This window comes from Sapajus apella, unplaced genomic scaffold, assembly GCF_009761245.1.
Source record: "Sapajus apella isolate SASKATOON/1434 unplaced genomic scaffold, GSC_monkey_1.0 scaffold25, whole genome shotgun sequence".
In the NCBI taxonomy this organism is placed as follows: Eukaryota; Metazoa; Chordata; class Mammalia; order Primates; family Cebidae; genus Sapajus; species Sapajus apella.
This window is the reverse complement of record NW_022436965.1, coordinates 15022736-15040122: the sequence shown is the minus strand read 5'-3', so window position 1 is coordinate 15040122 and position 17387 is coordinate 15022736. Positions and strand designations below refer to the sequence as shown.

Genomic DNA, 17387 nt, shown 5'->3' with positions numbered 1-17387 from the left:
TGCAGACAACCAGCAGGGCCCCGTGGTGATTTTCCTGTGGTGGTAGGTCCTCTTTCTATCTCCATTATTTAAGATAAAGAACGTGAATCTCAGGAAAGGCCAAGGGATTTCACCAAGATTGCACAGTTAATGAACAGAGGAGGCAAGACTGAACCCAGATTTTGCCAACCATGGTCTCTGCTCTTAGCGGCTGTTTTCCAGTCAGCTTTAATTAGGGTCTACATACCACTCTCATGAAAAGACCTAGAGCTCTTAAAAGTCAACGCTCTTCTCTCCCTGGGTTCAGATTTAGGAATTCCCAGCAGGGATGACTTGGAGGTTAATGTTTTCTCCACCAATCCAAGCTATCTCCCACAAATTGCTTCAGTCTCTTCTCCTTGAGAGGAGGCTTGTTTTGTGGCTCTTTATTTAAAAGTCTCCAGCCTCTATATTGTCCCAACAGGAACAATTGTAACCCAGTAAACTTTGGTCCTGGAGGAGCTGGGGGTCATTTTCTAAACTTGTCCTTTTCCAGAGGAGAAAATTTTCTACCAAGCCAGTAGTTACAGAAATCCATGGCCTTGCATGTGCTACCTCAGGCTTCATTCACTTCTCTGAGGTCCCCCAATGTGTCCTGCACTCCAGCTCCATCCCAAGCCCTTGACATACCACTACCAACTTCTCTGCTTCTCTCCTGTGCTGCTTTTCTAGGGGAAGGCAGAGAACAAAGACAGAATGAACGGCACGAGGTGCTCCATTTTTCTCACTTCCTCTGAGGCCTGCTGAAGGGAGAAGGGAAATGAAACTAATGTTTATTAAATGCCTCCTTAATCAATGTGCCCTTACTGTTGCTAAGCTCATGACAATTATTTCAAAGTGGCTTGCTTTCTTGTGTCCCTGAAAGCTTCCTTTCTGGCTTCATTCTCTACTGCCACCTCCTCTTCTTCCGTACTGCAAAGAATGCTGACTGTTCTGCAGGTGGCCTCTTTCTTTGGCACTGTTTAGTGATGCTGTTGGACAGCTTTCGCAACTTCCCATGAGGAAGGCCTGGCCTAATGCTGTGGCATGTCTGGAAGTGCTGCATTGGATATGTTCATCCCCTGTAGAGAGGTCTCACTTGTTCTGGGACCCATTCTGTGTCTTTGGCATGAGGCAGTGGGTAATGTTTAAACCAGATGCAAAACCTGTCTCCACAGGCAATAACTTTGAAGGCTTGAGGGGACTAGAAGAGCCTCCTCTCTGCCCCTCACTCTTCTTATATCTCAGATGAGTCAAACAGACTAGAACGAGTAAAAGTCTAGAACCATAATGGGCCAGTGAAAGATGGATAAGCAGTATGCCATGGTCTGAATGTTTGTGTTCCCCCAGAATTCATGTACTGAAATTCCCTAAGGTATGGCATTAGGAAGTAGGGACTTTGGGAGGTGATTAGGCCATGATGGCAAAACCCTCATGGATGGGATTAGTGCCCTTTTAAAACTCTAGAGAGGGTTGGGCACAGTGTCTCATGTCTGTAATCTGGACACTTTGGGAGGCCAAGGCAGTTGGATTGCTTTAGCCCAGGAGTTTGAGACCAGCCTGGGCAACATGTTGAAACCATGTATCTACAAAAAATACAAAAATGAGCCGTGCTTGGTAGTGTGCGTCTGTAGTCTCAGCTACTTGGGAGGCTGAGGTGGGAGGGTTTCTTGAGGCTGCAGTGAGCTGAGATTGTGCCACTGCACTCTGGCCTGGGTAACAGAGTAAGATCCTGTCTCAAAATAAAAGAGAGATAAGGATACTCCTTGCCTCTTTTACATGCGAGGACATATCTAGAAGGTGCCATCTAAGAACCAAAGAGTGAGGCTTCATCAGACTCTGAATTTGCCAGCATCTTGACCTGGGACTTCCCAGCTTCTAGAATGGTGAGAAATGAATTTCTTTTGTTCATAAGCCACCCAGTCTATGGTATTTTCTTTTAGCAGCCCAAGTGAACTAAGGGGAAAAGGAGGGAAAAACCGAGAAGGAAGAATAAAAAGAGAAGGTGGAAAAGAAAAAAAAATGGAAGAGTGCCAGGCTGGTGGAGAAACAGATAAGAGCTCCACAGGTAGAGTGCGAAAATATAAACCTGAGGGATAGATAACACACCCAGGGCTCAATGATACACTAACCGTTGTGAGCAAGACAGATGGTTAATGACCCTACAAATGGGAGTGCAAGAGAGTTGCAGTAATTCGATAGATTGATACTTAAGAGATCCACGTGGTTCCATTGATTCATTTCCTTCAGGCCAGCTTCCTTATCAATATAATTATCATGGCCAGCACCAGAGGTGTCTCCAGGTAATTTGTAAGAGGTGGATAACAGGATCATCCTCAAGGCTGATTTAGTGCCTTGTTAATGAGGTGCTCACTCCCCTCTAGGGAGGCCTGCAGGGAGAGACTTGGGTCACCCAGGTTGGCTGAAGCTTGTGTCCCATCCAAAGTTGTTTTTCTTTTCCTCTGCCTCCCCTACATGACCTCCTCTTACTTTTTGCAGGACTGGGAGGAAGGACTGGGAAGGTGAGAAGGAAAAGAAGTAGCCAGAAGGTACCCACATGCCTTTGAGCTTTTTTCTTTTTGTTTTTCTGGAGTCAAAACGGAATGGAAAAGACCACCATGAGGCAGAGGGGCCTCAGGAAAAAAAAAGCAGTGTAGGAGGGAGAATGAAATGAGTGTGTAGGTCGTTGGGCAGGGAAGGAGAAGTGACCTCCCAGGGGCTGGGTGGCTGGTGCCATATTTGGATTTTCCAGCTTCTGCCATTCGTGGTCCCCACTCTGTCCTTAGGGGTGATTTATAAACCAGAATTATGTCTGTGGAAAATGACACTGGCTTTTTTTTTTTTTTTTTTTTAGTTAGAATTCGTTTAAAAATAGTTTCCTCCCTGCCGTTGGGATGCTCTGTCACTTGGAGAAAGAGGGTAATTATGAAAGACGAGGGTGTAATGTGATTACAGCCGGCCCCATTGTGTCAGTGGAGGCAGCACAGAGCTGCTGGGAGAACTCGGAGCCAGCCCCTCTCCATCAGCGCTGGGCCTTTATTGGGCCTGTCAGATTTCTGAAAAGAACCCGAGGGCAGAAAACTCCCAGCAGACAGGACTCCATGGCTGGCCCAAAGCTGTCAACAAGGACATGGAATGGTGTGGGAGGATGTGCTGGGCCAGCCCGGGTGCTGCCTCCCACCAGGCCTGGCTGCCCAACGCCCCTGACCATGTGCTCTCTGATGTATCCCCATGTGGGAATCTGCAGGAAGGGTCTTTGGTTCAGAACCTAACAGATCCACACTCATTTTTCAGCACAGGCTGTCAGCCAGTGTGTTTGTGGCTTCATGTCAGTATGGATTAGGAGAAACCTCAGTGGCTGTTATATGGGACCTGACTTCTAGTCTTTTCCTCTGATTCTGCCTTGTACTACCTGGGAGAACTCTAACTGACATTACCTTTCACAGAGATTTCTTCTTCATCTGGAAAATGGGATCTTGAGTATCAATCAAGGGAATGATACCAAGGGAATAATGAAAATATCATGATCAGAAGTGAAGACTGGAAGTGAGGGTGAGGTCAGCCAAGTTGGAATTCCACTTTAGAATATAACTGGCAAGGCTGGGCAAATCTTACTGCTGGGGATGGGGGGGCACCTATTTCTTTTTAGGTAGCTGTTGATAGGAAAATCTGTCTTGTAACTTTAATGCTAAAATTTTATGATGTATGAACTAGGTTTCCCCATGATAAATAGAACCTAGTTTAAGTCAGAATTTGATTTTTATAGGCTACAGAGAATTCTTAACATTTGTAAAGTCTCTGACAATTATATATATATAAATACTTATATATATAATTGTTATACACACATATACAAACATACACACACACATAAACATGATGTATATGATTCCATTTAATCCTCACAAGAATTGATGAGATTATTCTCATTTTATAGATGAGGATATGGGAATGATTTGCCCAGTGACACAGCAAGCTAGAACTAAACTAAATCTTGAATCATATTTCCAGGCTCTTGGTTCAGTAGTAGACACCATAGCTTCCCTTCAGCAGCTGCCTCTATCCTTGGAAAGTAGGTAGGATATAAATAATGAATTTCTAATTAATCTATAACATTTTGATCAGAAATTCTTCCAAGCACCTGATCTTTTGCTATCATTAATGCCTATTTTTCATCTGTGTTTCTTGTGCTTGGAGAACAGCATGTCACCATTCATGTTCAATTATTCTTCTTGAAGAGTCATATTACCTTTCATCTTTTTCTTCTCTACATTTAATACAACTGCAAAGCAAGTTTCTTTGCAAGAAAGATTGCCAGCCAGACTGTAGCCCAAGTTGATGGTTTCTGTTTCCTGCCCATGACCCTTTAGAACAGATTGAGAAATTGGTTTGAAATATAAGAAGTGGCTTCTTCCCTCATGGAGCTTATTATCTAGTTGAGAAGACTAGGTTAATACACACGAAACTGAAGAGCAAGGCAAGCCAATCCATGTTTATGTACTGAATTAACATCACTCATTTTAAATTAGTGTTTTAAAGGTGGGCAGAGATGAGCATGGGAGACGTGACTGGACAGATGGTATCTGGGTCCAGACGGAGGGGCTGTTGGAGGGTGGAGAGGAGTTGTAAGCAGTGGGTGGGAGACAGGCGGCAAAGGGTATAGAATCAGCAGAGTGTACCGGAGCCCAACGCCCAATAATAGGAAGTCTGGATGCTGACGTGACCGTCTTCAGTCTTCATGAAGTCTTAAAGTTGATTAAAACTGAAAATAATACATACATTTTGGTGTGTGCCTGTTAGATAAGGGGCTGGTCACAATTAGCATTTTAGCAGATGGACCGCTGGACGTTAAGCTCTGGAAACACTGCTAATATGTGCTTAGAGCTTCAAATTAATTATAACTGTAAACATAGAAACTGCCTTTTTTTTTTTTTTTTTTAGAACATTGAAACCCTTTAGAAACAAATCTTAGGAATAGTCACCTTTGAAAATTATACTCATCCACATCCAGAATACCAGATAAATCCATCTGCCCTAAAAATATTAAATGACAGATTCAAATATCAAATTCATATTGTTTCCAATTATATGGCATAACTATATTGGAGTTGGTCCTTCCAGCAGGAAGCAAATAATTGCTTTCATATATTGGATATCCATTTCTTCAGATTACTTGTGTGCTGGAAGTAGCAACTTATTAAAGTTCAGGTCTAGTAGTCTAAAGGAGTTATTTACTTCATTGTGTACATTATGTCTTTTAGAGCATGAAATAGCACCGCCCTAACCCAAAGACTACAAGCAGGTGAATTATACCTTCTAGTGCATGAAATAACATAATTATTTTCTACCTGAAATTTGAGGAAGCTCTGAGAGTACTGGTATATGGAGCACAACCTGCTTAATTAAATTCAGTTACACGCTGACTGCATGCCAAGAAGGGGGCTAGGTTCCATTCCAGATGTTGAGGTCAGGCTAGAGAAGTCTCAGGCAACTCCCTGTGTAACTAGGAAAAAGGAATTCATATAGCAAGAATAAATAGGAGGCCATGAGGAGTACTGTATCAGAGGTATGGGAAATTCTTCTGGGAGCCCAGCAGAAGGACGCATTTTAACTGCAAGACTTCTCTAGATAAAGACTAATGGAAAAGGTAGCTTTTAAGCTGGGTCTTGGAGAATGAGAAAGATTCTGAAAGGAGGAGGCAATGGAAAAGGCAGTTGAAGTGGAGTAGAGAATGAGGGGAGTCATGTTTGCAGAAGGGCTTGGTTCCTGGGATAGTACAACGTAGGGGTGTTTGTGTTCATGGATGAAATGTACTAAGAAGACGTCAGAGAGCCGTGATTGACATTTTCAGAAATTTGCTTTGTATCTGTGGGCTTGTTGAGCCAGCACTGTTTTCAAAGCAGGGCATAACATGATTAAGAAACCCTTTGACATCTGCAGTTGCAATTGGCCTCAAAGGTGAATTTCAACCTGAAAAACATAAAAGATTTTTTTCTTATTGCTTATCTTATTTTGCAGTTATTTAGTCAGTAAGGCTCAGATTAGCCTTCCCTATTACTTTAGAGAGTGGTTTTTTAGGGTACATAATTTCTTAAATTCCTTTTGTCTCACTTTCTTGACAAAATGCATTTTGCTCTCCATTAAGTTATACTGCATCATCTTTGTTCATTATTGTTAAAAGGGGGCGCCAATTGAATTCAAATGTTCTTTTGTTAACTGCTAAATTTAGGATATGTATTATAAAATATTGGACTTTTAAATGTGTTCAATCTGAATAAAGACAAAATTGACCATTTAGCTACATTCAGCTGCGTTTCTGACAGCGTAAGAATACGGATGGCACTGAGTGGGCTCTGAGAGACGCTGATAAACAGAGCACGTTTTGAGGGGTTCCCAGAGTTTCTATGGGATCCACATAGGTTACAAAAAAGCCCACTAAGAGGATGCAGGACGTTTCAGGGGTTTGGGATTTATATCTGAAATAACTTGCGCGTGGTGTCCAGTTCCCTTTTACTGGAGTTCTTCCTCAGCACAATGTCCCTTTCTCCCCAGCCTTTGCGGTGCACTGCTGTGGGGACTCCTTCTCTTGGCACACACACTTCTTGGAACTCTTCATTTGCCCCTCCAGAGCTTCTCTCCATCTTTCTCAGCCCTGATCTCTTTCCCAGGAGGCTCCCTTGCCCTGAAGCTTCCCATTTTGCCAAAGGGGAGCCCCACCCAGAGAGCTGTGGTGTGGAGGAGAGTCAGGTCCTCACTGCCTCCCTGGAGGCTGCCTGGGGCTGGCTGTGCCCCTCGGCTGAAGGATACTGCTTGCTTCTCTCAAGGTGACCTTCTCTGCGCCACTGAGCAGACTGTAGTTCCAGGTTTTGGTAACCTCTCACCCACTCCTCTCACCTCTTTGGGGGCTGAAGGATGGTAACGGGTCAACTTCAACTAGACCTGACCACAGTTCCCTTACTGACCAACCCGTGGCTGTCCAGTGCCTGTCCCTGCAGGTGTCCACAGGAACCTGACTTCCTGGAGGGGCTGTTGGCTCTAGATGTTTCTTCCTGTCCCCAAGTCTGTTAAAACTTGCCTTCCTCTGTGACTCATTCCCTCAGTAGTCAAATGCCAAAGTGATACGAGATACAGTATTGGCAATAAATTAATGCCTTCTGAAAACCTCTTTGGAAACAGGTAAGACTTATGCCATAAATAACAGTGACATTTTCATTTTAACAGCAGCCTTCAACTAACCTAACAGTGGACATGGTTCGGTGTTGCTTCATGCTGTAGCAGAGATTTATCGCCTGTAAAAGGTTTCAACATTTTTTCTTGCATTGATCTTCCTACCTTTCCCCTTTTGAAAAGCACTAAAATGAGTTAGAAAAACAGAACACCTGGTATTTGCAGAGCTCATTTGAGTTTTCAAGGTGGTTTTGTACACATAATCTCGGTTGATTCCAATTCTGTAAAGCATGTAAAGTGGGCATATTGCTCCACTTTACAGATGAGTAAACTAAGGCTCAATCCTATCGATAACAAGCCATAAAGTTGGTAGTGAAGAAGTGCTCTGAAAAATTCACAGTGTAAAAAGGAATCCAGCTCACTTCTTCTTTAGTTTGTTTTTCTCATAGGAAAGATGGAAAAATGCAGTGACATTTTAAAATATAATAGAAGTGCAGGTTTATTTAATTATTTAGCTTTATTTCTTAGGAAGAATATGTTCTCTGATTTTTTTTTTTTTTTAAGTTTCAGCCTTCTACCTTCTCTACTCTCTGGACAGTTATAGTTGCTTTAGTGAGCAGCTCACCGAGGTGATGGTGTGGGAGTGCACTAACATTGACTCTAAGCAGCAGAGCTGGACGTGGGTTGAGTCTGCAGCTGAGAGCGAGACTAGAGTGAGTGAAGCCAAAGCCAGTCATTGCAGAGGGAGACCCTGCTGTTTCTCTCTATGGATTTATTCAGCCATCCTCCTTCTCCAGGACTGGATCACCAGGCTTCAGGACTGGATTACCAGGCCCCAAAAAGCACTCAGATTTCCCTAGCAACAACTTAAAACTTAATTCTTTCCTTGAAGTTCTTAATAGGAAAACCTATTTCTTTGATCCTAGTTTGCATTATCAAACAGGATTGCTGCAGGGAAATCATTATAAAAGCGTTCCCCCCCGCTGAGCAAGACACTAGCTCCATTCACTAAATAGAAGCCCCAAAGCAGGTGAGCTATTTCCCAAAAGAATGGTTCTGATCATTTTCCATGTCATATTCATCAGAGGTTGTTAGAAGATAATTATGAGATAGGCAGTGATGTGTCTTGCTACCATTCTGGAATATTATACCTTCTTTAGTCTAGACCCACAAAGGTGTCTAGAATGATACAAACTTTTGATCTGTAAAAGGAGTCCACAGTATCAAGTCAACCAGGAATATTTATTGCCTTTCTCCAAAATGACAAGATCTCTGGGTTCTTCCTAGATAACCAAAAACATGGGACTGGTGGCTAGGTTTACCCAAACCAGCTGCATTTGATTGGGAAGGGAAAATCCCACCACCTTCAGGCTAAGCTGATCAGATATGGCTATGTGCCCTGGAGCTTGCGCATTCTCTTCCATCCCAGTAAGCATGCAAGATTGCACTGTGAAGGAAAGGAAAGGAAGGGCTTTCTTAGACTGACATGTGCATAGTCCAGGCACATGCCAACCAGTCCTCTAAGGGCTTTATACATTACCTCATTTCGTCCTCACTGCAGTCATACAGACTATCATTACTGTCCCATTTTACAGATGCAGAAATGGAAGAAATTGAGGCACAGAGTGGTTAAGTGACTTATCTAAAAGTCACAAAGCCTTTAGATGAGGGCACCAAGATTCAAAGTTAGGCAGCCTGATTCCATAGTCTTTGAATGTCAAGAGCTGTATGCAGTTGATTGGGAAGCCTTCTTATGAGAAGGAATTTGTGACAATCATCTCCCTCTCTGAGCTCCAGCAGAACTTGTTTATACACTTATCACAATAGTTAACTGCAAAGCTGTTTCTTTCCCCCCTCGAGGGTCCCTAGAGGGCAGAGTCTACAATCTAGTTATCTTTGATTGCAGCATTCAGCATAAAGCCCGAAGTCTAACAGGTCCTCTCTCTCTCTCTCTCTCTCAATACATATACCCACACATGTGATGTGATTCCAGCCATCCTAATCTACCCAGGTGTCCTGCATATTTCCATGAATTGGTCTTTCCTGCTTCCAAAGTTTCTGGAATTTTTCTCTCTATAGTGCTGTCCGGGAGAACTGCTGCTAGTAGTGTGTGGGGTGGCCCCAGGGGGCTGGGACCCACTGTCATGCTAGCCGTCGGCACAGTTTATTGTTCGGGTAACAGCTGTCCTGCCTACCCACTTTGCAGCCTCTCTCACTGATAGCTCCAGGATTATAGGTCTTCCTCCACCCCAGTTTCTCTTGATTACAGCTGCCTATTACATTGTTTCTTATTATTTACCATGGTACCTGTCAGACCATCCGTACCCCCTAATTGTCTTTCCCTGCCACATGTCCTTCTTCACTGAGAAGCTGGCTTCTCGGATTACACAGGCCCTTTCAGTCTCTCAGACGTGCTTGCTTCTCAGAAATGGAGTGATCTTTGGCCTTCTTTGCCCTTGGACTTGATGAAGTAGTTGGCTGTGAACTGGGTCATAGGTGCTCCCTTCCAGAGGTCTTCGTCAGGGAGATTCTAGAGAGGAGTCATTGCCTGGTGAGCAGGCCATCTACTTTGGAGACACAACGCCTATCTGTCTCTCATGCCACTTCCATTCATGGGCTTTATGAGCTTGAGCAAGTCTTGTGACTGCTCCAAGTCTCAGTTTTCAGATCTGTGAAGTGAGGACTATTTATGGTGAGAATGAAATATATGCAAAAACATTTCATAAGCTACAAAGTGGCACATAATTGTTGGGAAGGTATCAGCATTGTTAACACATCAGATATAAAGAAGCACACAGTGTCCATTTCTTCATGGGCCAGAGGTTCATAATGGGCCATCCAGCTGTGGAGTCATCTTTCCTCCTCCATTTTCCTCAGCTTCAGCCTTAGCGGGGGTGCAAAGGGGAGTGTGCCTCATCACTGGGTGCTAAATTAATTGCTGAATTGAGCAGAATTGAGGATGCTTGCATGACTCTGAGTAGCAAATCCCATGGTGGCATTTGTTGTGCATCTTCTCAACCCAGGGTATAGATGAGGACCATTACTTCATGCAGATAATCAGTAACTCTCAGGGAATGGTCAACCCTACTTTCCAGAGTGGGGTTGACTAGGATGTGAATTGAGACCTCAATCCCCTAGGAACTGTGAGGATTCCTAAATTATTCCTTGGTTGTTCCTGTGCTGTGTGGTCCCTGAAACTGGACCCTAAGAAACCAGAGGGGGAACCAGGGGTTGGAACAATTCACCTGGATATAGCAGCTGGACCTGAGGCTTCAGAGGCAAGCATCATGGTTCAAGGTCAAGGCAGGCTGGTCTGAGCTGGGCTGCAGCATGGGGCTAGGGGACTAGGGTAGATAAAGCCACATAAGAGGGTGCAGCCAGGGTCAGCTGAAACTTACATAGCTGGATTAGCACCACTAGGGTCAGAGGCAGAAGGAGAGGAGGCACTTAACCAAATGTGAACCCCACGAGTTCCAGGAGTCTGGATGTGAGTATACCAGCGAAAAGCTATGGGCCTTGAGGGTTAGACTCCCTGCACTAATGGCCTAAAGCTAAATTAGTAAGTCTATACTGAAACAAAAGCTTTTTTTTCTGATTAGAAAATCAACACATATTTATTATAGAATAACCAGAACATACAGAAAGATTGTATTTTTAATTACTGATTTTGGTGGGGTTTTTTTTCCCCCATTTTTAAAATCTGTATTAATTACCATAATTGAGATTACACCTTATTCAGAATGAATGCTTTAAACCAACAAGTTCCTCGGCCTTGTTGTCCCTGGGGAAGCACTGCCCAGTGACTCTTCCCGGATTTGAGCAGGCCCGGAAGGCAGGTCTAAGGTTGACTTGGATCTGGGTGGGAAGCTAGGCTGCCTTGTCAAGCAGGTCAGACACGTCCAGGCAGTGGCAGGAGCTGGGCAGTTCCCAGCAAGGGAACAGCTTCTGTATTTTCCCCTCCACCCTGGCACCAAGCACATAGCTCTGTCAGTGGTGAAGCCTTGGTAAGCGTTGACAGGGTGACCAGCTTCCTCTCCATTAATGGGTGATCGGAATTGTGTCTGAACCCCACAGCTGTTGTAGGGGGCATTTTGTTTGGTCCTAATCAGAATAATGAACCCTAACTCTGTGGTTTCTGTGCGACCCCGGCTGTGGGACCCCGACCCACGGAGGCAGGCGCTCAATAGACTCGAGGCAGGACGCGTGGTGACCGGTACCGACTTTACTGGGATTTCCGGGCGACTTAAGCGGGAAGGGAGGAATCGCGCGCGCTTTCCTTGTTCGGTTGGTTTTATAGGGGCAGAGGGCCTGGGGCGGTGGGAGAGCAGTGGCAGCGGGTGATGATTGGTTAGTCCCGGTTGCCGGGCGGGGAGTTTGCCGAACGGGAAGTTGAGTGGGCAGGAGGTTGATAGGGCATATGGTGATTGGTCAGGGTTTGGGCAGGAAGTTTGCTGGGCGGGAGCTAAAGAGGCAGGTGATGATTGGTTAGGTGGTTGCTAGGCGGAAGGGGCTGGAGTTCCTTCAGTCGGGGGCATTGTGCCGAGTCACGTAAGGAAGTTAAGCTCCTTCCATGTGGCTGGGGGGTGGGGCCAGAGAGGCCTTCTACCAGACAGTTTCTGACCAATCTGAATAGAAGGGCCCTTGGGCCTGAGGACCTGAAGCTCTGGAGAAGAGAAAAGTCAGTAAGGATGGGAGTGACTGGACTGGAGGCCGAGCAGAAGGCCACATAGGGATGCAGGACGCCTGCTTCACATTCTCCACCCAGCACTGGCTAGTCGCCGCCAGGGTAGTTGAAGCTTCAAAGGGGGCTGGAAGCGACAGTGGCCAAGTATGAATGGCGTACAGTAACCACTGGCTTCTGTCTGGAGCACGTGCTCAGAAAGAGCTTCAGGTACTTGGAAACTAAGCAAGAAATATCAAGCTGAAGACCCTGGAAGGTGACTCAAGCCAGAGTGCTCTAGGAATGTTGCATCTGTCAGCAGACCTGGGGGGCCAGGGGAGGATGGGTTCTTGCCCTCCAGAGAGATTCTGGGAGTAATTCTCACCCCAAGCACTACAAGCAGACTTCAGGCCTGAGATTTGTGGATGTTATTTTGGGCTTATGAAACCACGGTCGAAGAGAACTTATGTTAAGAATACTTGAAGTAGAAGACAAGGTGGTGCCATAGGTGTGGAGCTTGGGAATCATACAGCTTTGGAATCTAGTCTGAGTGTACTGGCTCTACCACTGTGTGCAAGCAATGTCTTTTCTCTGAGCCTCCGTTTTCTCATCTGTAACATGGAAATACTTAATAATGACATTGATCTCATAGGGTGGTTTTAAGCATTTAATACATAATATATATTAAGTATATAATATATATTAAGTATTTAATATACAGCCTAGCACAAAATAAGTGCTCCAAAAAAAGCATTAGTCTGACAGTGTTTTCTGAGGTGCCAGGTGGAACACAAGCTGAATGAGCTCTTACCATCATGGGTGTTTTGATGTGACTCTCCTGGGTAATTCACGAGCATGGGATGGAATTGGTTTTTATAAAAATCTGTGACATCAGTTCCTGGGGCAGTGTCCTCTGAAGCTGAGAAAATGGCCTTCACTGATCACTACCAAGCAGGGTAAAACTGCATCTGGGAGCAGTGGGATCTGTTTGTACCCTTTCCCCCCACACAATGCCCACTGTCACTGTACCTGAATTTGCAGAGTAGCATTTTTTCTTCAACATTTTCATAGACTGGGCCTGTGGACATAGGGTCCATCAGGCCCTTCTCTCAGCAGTGAGTAAGGTGAAAAACAATGCTGAGAGTTCCAGGGCATTATTGGGGTTAAACAGCTATCACGATGCAGGAAGCCATAGCTTCCATGGTGCCTGCAGCCTTGAATCATTGGGGTAAGGTCAGCACTACTGCCCTGGGTGGGCCTCAGTCTCTGCCACCTATAAGACCAGGGTTCTTTAAACCATAGCTTGTCTCTATGCTGTTGTTGTGTCCTAAATCAACCTAGAGCTGGGCCTTTGGCTACCAGAGGAAGCTGTAACGGGAGCCTGCTGAGGTCAGGGAGACTCAGCCTCCAGTAGAGTGCAGCATTTGTATTCTTCTAATTTAGTTACCTCAAAGGAGGAAGCGTTTGGAGTGGTAGATTCCCTGAGTAGTCTGGAGAGGACACTTTTCTGGCCACACAAGCATGTGCTGAAGGAAGAAGCACATCTCTATGGATAATATTAGCAACATGGGGTGAGGTCTAATTGGAATTGAGGGGTGTTGCTTCTTGCTCCTGGGATACTAGGATACTGTTTGCTCACCTGCCTGCATCTATCAGGGCCGCAGTAGCCACCGGGGTTCACGGTTGGTGCAGCCGCTGATTCCCATGACAGCCTCTGCACTCTTAGGACTCACAGGGCTGGATGAGGAGGCAGTGTAGCTGCCCTTCTCTCCTCCTTTACTGCAAGCTCAGGAGGGCGTGCAGTGTTTCCATGGGCAGAACTTGAAAGTGACAGCACTGACCTGATGCATCTCTGAATCTCCCTAGTCAGATACAAATCATAGCCTTTGTTGTTTATGCCAGGACACTGTGGCTCGAGGAAGTCCTGTCTCATCATGGCCAATTTAGAAAAGGGATGTTCATGCACTTCTACTCTATTGACCATAAAAATGCATTTTACTTTGTAACCTAATACCTAATACAGCTATAATTATTGTCTAATATGTGTGTGTGTATATCTGTATATGAAACCAGAGTTTCACAGAAGAGTATTTACCTTTACTAAATGCCATGCATTCTAGAATCTTCTGATCCCTAATCAGACACATTCTCCATTGCACCATGGGCCTGCACATGCCATGCATTCTAATCTAATTTGTTTGTTCTATTCTCCTTAAAGAAAACACAAGTTGTCACCCACTAACTAGGTTTTGTGGTCCACCCACAACTCAAAACTCACCAGTCATAGCTCCAGAGCAGCACTGTCCAGTGACTATACAGTACAAGCCGCTGAGTGTGGGCCATGTATGTAATTTCAAATTCTCTAGTAGCTGCACTAAGGAGCTAAAAGCAAGCAGATAAAATGGATTTTGACAATATATTTTATATTGCCAAAAAAATTTATATAGCTAAAATATGTTGAAATGGAATCCTTATAAAAATTATGAGTGATGCATTTTGCTTTTTTTATACTAAGTCTTTGAAATATGGTATGTATTCTTACACTCATAGCACAGAATTAGGTATATTTCAGTGCCCAGTGGTTCCATGTGGCTGGTGGCTACAGTGTTGGGCAGGGCAGCTTTAGACGCTAGTTCAGGAAGAAGAACCAAGAGTTTCTCATGGTCTTTACAGATACATGAGGTACTGGTGGAATGTTTCCCTCCCTCCCTCCCTCCTTCTTTCTTTCCTTTCTTCCTTCCTCCCTCCCTTCCTCCCTTCCTTTCTTCCTCCTTCTTCCCTCCCTCCCTCCTTCCCCTTCTTTCTTTCTTTCTTTCTTTTTTTCCTTCCTTTCTTCCTTCCTCCCTTCCTCCCTTCCTCCCTTCTTTCCTCCCTTCCTCCTTTCCTTCCATTTCCCAGGCACCAAAAAATGCAATACAGCAGAATGGATTTGGGATTGGTGTCTGGATTTTTACACAAAAATTCTATCTTTTTTCTAACTTTGGGAAACAGTAGAGGGGAAAGTTAAGAAGACAGGCATTCTACTTCTTTAAGTAACCTCAAGATGTGTAAGTTAGTGAATTCAGCAAACAATTATTGAGTAGCAATTGTGCATCAACAGTAAACCAGTGCCTTGACATCTAAGGGATTTTGGGGGGAACTTTTTCATCAGAACTAGAAGCAAATTTGGTGAGGGCTTGTCCCTCTTTGTCCTTAATGGTCTTACTTTTTAATTCTTGCTCCATTAGAGGCTGTGTATCCCTGTATGCCTACTGCTGACCAGCATCTCGTACTCATGGTGTAAGTCTGGTGAGACGTGGCTGAGGGAACTGATGTAAACTACCATGGCTGTGTTTCAAATCCCGCTAAGTTTATTATTGTTAATAATGACAGGACTTGCAGCTGACGTTTACATAAGGCTTTAAAATTAAAACTTGCTTAAAAACATATCATCTAATTTAATTTTTCAAGCAACCCTGGAAGTCGAAGTTATTGTTATCTTCATATTATATATGAGGAAATTAAGGCTTAGGGATGCTAAGTAAATTGCTCAAGATTACACATTTGTTCAAACCAACATATGTTTTTTGAGCACTTACCTGGCATAATATTGTATGTTGGCCATATATGGAATAAAGTCTCTGCTATTGGTTGAATTCAGACTCAAATGCAAATCTCTTTAGTTTGAATTTCAAGCTTTTTCCCCCATGCTGCACGATTCTCATTTTATGTAAGTGGAAATGCTCACCAACTACTCTTGGTTTATTCTTGGTTTGACTTGACTCATCTGTCTGTCATCTATCATCACTTACTTAAACAATTAATTGGATATCCAGGGATAGAGTCCATCCTGTTTTCTTCATTTAGGGACTCCCTTTAAACTTATTTGGGACTTGAAAAACTAGGCAGTCTTCCTTTGGGTTTTGAGTCTTCTAATTATACATTTGGTCCAAATAAAGCAGAAATCTGAGGCCAGGATTTAAGAGTCTCATCCTTCAATTTTATAGCTCAGTCCTCAGAAGGATATTCTCATGGTGCTCTAGAACATCCTGTGATATGAGTTGTGACCAGAAGCTAAGCAAAGGGAGAAAAAAGTATCTGTAGGGAGTTCCTTGTATCAAATAAATTAAAGAATCATAGAATTAAATAGCACGAGATTTCTTTACAGAAAAATTTTTCAGAACCTTTAACATGCAAACATGATTTGTGAATCATTAAGATATAGATATATATGTAAATATAGATTTAGAATTGATATGTAGATAAAGATACAGACAATAAATATAGAAACGGGAAGCAGCATCAAGTGGTAGTGGAAAGAACAGATTCTAAATCTGGACTGCCAGCGTGAATCCTGACTCCAGCAGTTGCTCCCTTGTTTCAGTTTCCTCATCTGTGAAACAGACAAAGTAGAGCTGTGAGGATTAATTTGATACCTGCATTTAGAGTAGTTACATGATCAGTGCTCAGTAACTACTAGATGAAAATATTAGTTGTCTAGCTGAATTTGGCATGCAGAGAATCCTGACTGTAAGACCAAAGGGCCTTCTTTTAAATAGCATCTTATGAGATTGTGTGAAACGCTGTTTGTGATGTGCTTCCCAAGGAGGTAGAGCACAGGTTGAAATAGGTGGAGAACCTGGGTAGGGTCTGGAATATGGAAGAAGAGTTTTGTATAACGTCACTGATGGAGGAAAGATGTTTTCTCTGGAAGAATTTGATCCTTGCCATTGTAGTCTCATCACCGAGAAGGCACAGTTTTGTAGCCAAAGAGCCCAGCAGCCCAGAGATAGCAAATAAGTGATATGTGTGCCTTTACTGTGTGTATTTACTTTTGACTTTTTCCTCAGGACAGACATTGCTGATTGATCACAGCACACTCTCCTGGCAACTTTCTCATAGCCCGTTGTGCAACTCTACAAAAATGATGGAATTTGAGATAGAACCCACTTTATATCCTTGGGTCCATTACCTTTGGTGGCGAAAAAAGTGGCAGTACTTCACCACAACTGGTTGCTGAAACCCCAGTATATTGCTTGAACCACAAATTCTACTGCACCAACAAATTTTCAGCCAGCTTTGTTTAGAGTTGGCTCTGCTTAGAGCCTGAGGAAGTTAAATAATGGCCAAAGCCATAGTGGCCATAGTAATAGTAAAAGTGAGAAAGAAATTGGTGGGGAGGTTGCTGAATGGTAACCTGGACGACTCTTAGGAATTAACTCCCTCAGAAGGAATTAAGTCAGGAGTCCTGAAGTCAGAATTAGATAAAAGTCTAAAAGAGAACATTTGTCTTTTCGTATTGCAGGCTAGGAAGATCATTCTAGTAGCTGAGATCATGTTATGTCCAGGAATATTTCCCACTACTCCCCACTCCCATCTCCATGTACTTTCAATGAGTACAGACTCCAAATCATGGAATCAGAGAGCAGAATTTAGAGAACACCTGACGCCTTTTGATTTGACAGCTGAGGAAAACCGATTCTTAGCGATGGAGCTGAGATTAGAATGTAGGCTCCTGATTCCTGGTTCCATGCCCCTTCCACTGTAGAATCTTCCTCCTTCAATGCTGGCTGATACTTCTCCT

General features: G+C 43.8%; 1 protein-coding gene and 1 long non-coding RNA gene across 4 annotated transcripts in view; one reads left to right on the top strand and one right to left on the bottom strand.

The window, feature by feature from the left end:
* The window catches only part of TNR (tenascin R), a 408221-nt gene that overhangs the window by 83111 nt on the left and 307723 nt on the right, over positions 1–17387 (bottom strand). The gene's annotated exons all lie outside the window — the stretch shown is intronic.
* The window catches only part of LOC116560297, a 232072-nt gene that overhangs the window by 191179 nt on the left and 23506 nt on the right, over positions 1–17387 (top strand). For both annotated transcript variants that reach the window (XR_004272891.1, XR_004272892.1), the window contains one exon: positions 1941–3549. This is a non-coding gene — a long non-coding RNA (uncharacterized LOC116560297). The remainder of the gene's footprint in view (positions 1–1940; positions 3550–17387) is intronic.